Here is a 5,879-nt window from a genome sequence, read left to right on the forward strand (position 1 = left end):
TGTGACGTTCATGCAATACTTGCCAAACAGTGGTCATTTTAAGTTACATGTTATAAATGCTTTATAGGAACATTTATTACCCTTATTAACATTAATCAAAAACATAAAATGCCATAATTCATGATTTATATCACACTGCAGCAAATATAGACTATTATCCACTATATTCCTGAGTCCCATGTTGCTTTGCGGGCAATTTGGGCAGAACTTCTGATTAAGCATAAACAATCGTTATATACTGATGCAGCATTAAAAATGACAGAAACTTGTGAACGAACAAAAACAGAATTGTTGCAAGGTGATATTACTGTTCCCCATTCATCAGTTACTGAAGACGGGCCAGAGGATGGTGGCCAAATATAACACAGAAGCATTTGAGTTACTTTGCTGAGTCTTTGGAAAACATGCTTGGCAAGACTCAAGTTGGAACAGCTCAGACTATGATCTCACTTCAACCTTTGAATCACACTAGAGCTGCTTGCTTAAAGAAATATCTTTAGAGTTTTGGTAACACTTTATATTAATGTTCCTTTTGTTAAGGGATTTTAAATGGGTTCATTAATGACTAATAATTCATTAACAAATGCATTATAAATCATTGATATACTGTTATAACAACTTGGGTGAATTTCATGCAATACCTACCAAATAGTGAGCCAATTTACCTCACGTTATATATACTTAATAACACTTATTCCACATTAATAACATATAAAAATGTATTGTAATGTAAAGTGGACAGTATGAAGCATTTATTAAGGAGTTGCCAGCATTAGAAGCCTATGTACATGAAGTTCATTATGGTTTAACCTTGCGTCCACATGTGTGGACTTTGTTTTTTAGCTTCGCTAAACGCAATGCATAATTTGAATCAATTTAAACTGAATGAATACTGTTCACAACACTCTACACTGTAATTTACGTGTTAAACGTCTGGTGCACCGCATCACGTGACACAACAGCATGACATTGATTTCCGTGAAGCGCTTCTACGGGCTCAGTGCCAACTAAAGTGCCTCTGGTAAGAAACCTCTAAGTTTCTTATTGAAACCTGTTTGGTTGTAAAGAGTAGCGCCTCTAGTTTCATTTGATGTGCCGCTTGAAAAAATCTATTCATTTTTAGCATGTCACTGCGCTGATAAACATGAAGTCCACATATGTGGAAAATGGGACCTTATTCCCCAAAAGTTGATAAAACATGTTAGTTATTTTGAATAACTTTCAACATTAACACATCTGTTTGTCATTTTGCTTCATTTTAATATAAATTTTGTTATATTTTATTTTGTTATCACTGTACAATATGGTGGTATTCATTAACATTAGTATATACATTCCTATATTTACTGCATTTTCACATTGAGAATTAATGTATTCATGCAAAAGCTGACAAATTTTGTCGGGGGTGTGGTGGGGGTGGGGGGGGGGTGGACCCGGGAGCCCGGCCCTCCCATGTCCCACCCTACTCACAGACCCATCCCCTAGAACCACCATTGCATGAAGAGCTGAAAAATGTTTTTGCAGAGGACTTTAGGTAACTAGGACGAGTTAAAACCATTCTTTTGACATCAACGTGGCAAGGAAAGTGACACATTACAGTAATGAATATAAACACAAAGCAGATTGTTAAATGACATCTTTTAGTCTCACTAAAATAACCTATTTTTGCTTTATTGTGGCATGAATTATGAATTAGGGCCTTTTCATGTTTTTGAATAATATACTGAGTATGAATAAGTGTGTTTATTAAGCATGTATAAAATGTAAGTTAAAATGCTCACTATTTGGCAAGTATTGGATAAAAGTAGCTGCATGCTGCTATAACTGCATATACTGTATAAATGATTTATAATGCATTTGCAAATTACTTACAAGTCATTAATTAACCCCTTTATATATCTTCTACAAATGCTACATTAATGTAAAGTGTTAACAAGTTTTGTAACACTGAAAGAGGCAACCTTACTTTCATTGGTCAAAATGTGTATAAACTGAATTAAAATAAATTAATAATGCATAGATATATAGGAATTATATAAGCTACATGAAAGTACATTGAATATATTTTAACCTGTACATAAGTCAAAAGTTTGGACACACATGCTCATTCTTTATTATTTTATGCATTTTTGAATAACAGTAAAGTCATTAAAGCTATAAAAAATAACACAAATGGAAGTATGGGAATTATTTTGTGACCAAAAAATGCTAAACAAATCTTATATTTCAGTTTCTTAAAAGTTACATTTCAAATTTTGGTCTGTTTCTCATCCAAAGTGATTGTATCGCTTAAGAATACATGGATTCAACCACTTGATTTATACAGATTGCCTTTATGTCCTTTTTGGATCTTGTAAGTTTTTAACCCCATTGATTTATGAACCCCCATACAAGAAAGTCAGTCATACGCAGGGTTGGGGAGTAACGGAATACATGTAACGGGATTACGTATTTAAAATACAAAATATAAGTAACTATTCCTCAACAGTTACAATTTAAATCACTGGTAATTAGAATACAGTTACATTCAAAAAGTATTTTGATTACTGAAGAGATTACTTTGCATTTTATTGTCATTTGTTTCATTTAATATTTAGTCCTTTCAGATTTAAAACATTTCTACATATAAATGATGCAATCCAAAGTGCATTTGAACAGCGGTGAAACACTTTCTTATGATGTGTTACATTCATACGAGCAGACAGAGAAGTAAGTTTGAAGTAAGTTTGGAGCACAAGAAATAGAAATAAACCTTGTGTAAATTGTCAGCTTTATGCTACGCTAAAATGCTATTTCGAGCCATTTACATGCATGTTACCAGACACGATCATATTTTTTTATCAAGAAAATTCACATTAGATCATAATTTATTTTTTCTATTAAGACCTTTGATATCAGGGCAAAAATCATATTCTTGATAATAATGTTTTTATTGTTTTCCTGTAAAAATATCTAAAAATCCTTAAAACAAGATCAATTTGATTTATCTTGTTTTAGAAACAACACTGCATAAGATAGAGAATAGTCTCTGAATGTTTAAATGCACAGTACAGTAAAACATTAATACATAAAAATCTGTATTAAACACATACAGATCTGATCTGGCATCCAGTTCTTTAAAAAAATTCCATATATTAACAGTGCACAAGCCTTGTTGCTGTACTTCATTGTCCTCAAAATGATAGCAAAAGACAGAAAGATTTCCATATCACACGGGTGTTTACCACTGTACATGAGAGCGCGAGTGCAATGCAGGTTCATCAGCACTGCGCTGCTCCGGTGAGAGACCGATGGTGCTCCCTTTCTGCTCTCATTCATTGGCCAGCGGATGCGATGCACAGTTTAATCCCAATGGCTAGTCCATACTTGTATCCCAGTCCAACAGTGGCAGAACAATGATTCCTTCATTGTTGATATAAAACACATATCTGAGCCTCAGTGAGATGTTGGCAACTTTGCGTGATTTTTTAACAGCAGGACCAACATGAGTAGAATGCATGGAAAAAAAAAGAAATATTTTCAGATTCAGAATTCCATAACACGATAAACATGCATTAAAATAGTCATGTCATCTAAACAGAAATGCACTTTTCTACTTACAAGCGACACAAAAGTATCTTGTTGGTCAATATTTCTGTTAATTATTAGAGGACATTTTGTGTAATTTTATTAAAGGAAAATTACTGATTCTAATTAAATAAATTTTTTACTGTTAATTATTAAGTAAATCTACCTAAAATTATTAGGTAAACTGAAGATCTCATTTCCTTGGGTACATTTTAACCAATGTGCAGGAATTGTAATGAACACCCCCAAAAATCCTTTCTTTTCTTTTTTTTTTTTTTTTTAGTGCAGGCTTTATACTGATGCGTTTTGGCACACCTTCAACAACGTTAAAAGAAGAAAAGCTAAAAGAAATCTTTTAAATATAAACAAGCAAAGTTCACATTTTAAAACAACCAATGATAATGTAAGAACAGACAGTAATGTGTGACATCTACTGGTTACACACACACACACACACACACACACACACACACACACACACACACACACACACACACTCACACTCACATACACACATTTGTTGGGGGTAAATGAGTTTTCAAAGTAGGACTTCTTTATTTATATTCTTTTAAACCAGAAGTTAAGCCTGTGTGCAAAAATAAACTTCATGTTCTTCAAATCAATAAATAGGCCTAACAACTGTAAATCAACCTTTACAACAAGCAAATCATCCATCAAGCGTGCAAACAGCAGTTCTTATCTAATAGCTCCCTCTATCAGCTAAATGCAAGAAGCATTTGTTCACACAACACATGCAGATCATATACACTGTTTCCATGTACACACTGTCCACCAGTACTAAATATGAGTAAAACTGTCAATGCAATGAAAATGTCTTTGCTGTTTATGAGCTTAATACTGTAAAACTATGAGAGATTTATGTTTTCAGTGCATTCAGTCTTAGCCATGAGAACAGAAATGGGTCTTTTCTAATTAAACTGGATGCACTTGGAGAAATCATCTGCTAGATTCACTATTACAACAATGTTTAGTTGTTGATTCGATATGTATTGTGATTTTTTAAGTATTGTGATTCTTTAAGTATTGCAACTCAATGTTACAGTATATTTAGCTGTGTTAACACCTTTTTCTCAGATAGAAATGTTTATTGAAGAACAGTAAGCTTACTGCAAATGTTATAAATGCTTAATATCACTTGTTCAGCATTAGTAACCTATGAAAATACCTTAACGCAAACTGGACACATTTGAAGCATTTATTAAGGAGTTGTCAGCGTTAGAAACCTGTCATAAAGTTCAGTATGGTTTAGTGGTCATCAGGCTTTATTATATGATATGTCCTATGAATGAGCATGAAGAGCAGAATAGTGTTTTTGCAGAGGACTTTGGGTCAATTGAACTATAAAACCATTCTTTTGACATCAAAGGGACATGGAAAGTGTCAACACAAGTGAGTCAAGACATTACAGTAATAAATAAACACAAAGCGGTTTGTAGCAAAATGACATAGTCCCTCCTTTTAATCTCACTATAACAGTCTGTTTTTGCTGCATTCTGACATAAATCATCAATTAGTTTTTCTTTATTAAGTATGAATAAATGTATTAATTGAGTATTTATAAAATGTTAAACTACACTTCCTATTTGATAATAATTAAAAAAGGTTCCTTTGTCAAGACTACTTGCCAAATAAGCAAAACAATGGACATGAGACATTGATGAGTTAAAATTATTTTATTAGCTTACTTGTAGAGATTGCACAGTGATTTAAGAACCAGGAAAGTTTACTCAGATACCCGGATGAGCGGTCTGATGCGTGGATGTGCGGTTGATACTCAGAAATATCAGACCGCTAGATGGCGCCATTCAGCAATCAGAATCGTGAATTCCAGAGACCCATGTAATAATAGTTATTAATGAACCCATTTATAAACCCTTAAGAAGGGGTTAAATATTATGAAAGTTCAAACATGCAAACATTTGTACAATTAAAAACTAGAATAGATGAATAAACAATGTGAAGTACTGAAAGTTTTCTGAAAGGGATCACTTGTGTGTATACAGTATATATAAATATATATACATATCTGAAGGAATTGGCAGAGAAAGCTGAGAAAAGGAGGTTATGGCTATGGTTAAGAAGGAAGGACAAGAAGTGGGGGTTTCAGAAGTAAGAAACTGAGAAATAGAGAACCTGGGTGATATGTAGTGAGGGCTTGTGCTGAGGTAGTATGCCATACAGAACCAGTGGCACTGAGTTACCGATAGATATGGTGCCAGTGCCTCTAGGGCACTGAGTACGCATCTTGGTGCCAGTTGGCCAACGGGCTGGCGTGCATGGTCGTGTCGAGG

The sequence above is a fragment of the Myxocyprinus asiaticus genome, chromosome 39 (assembly GCF_019703515.2).
Source record: "Myxocyprinus asiaticus isolate MX2 ecotype Aquarium Trade chromosome 39, UBuf_Myxa_2, whole genome shotgun sequence".
Lineage (NCBI taxonomy): Eukaryota > Metazoa > Chordata > Actinopteri > Cypriniformes > Catostomidae > Myxocyprinus > Myxocyprinus asiaticus.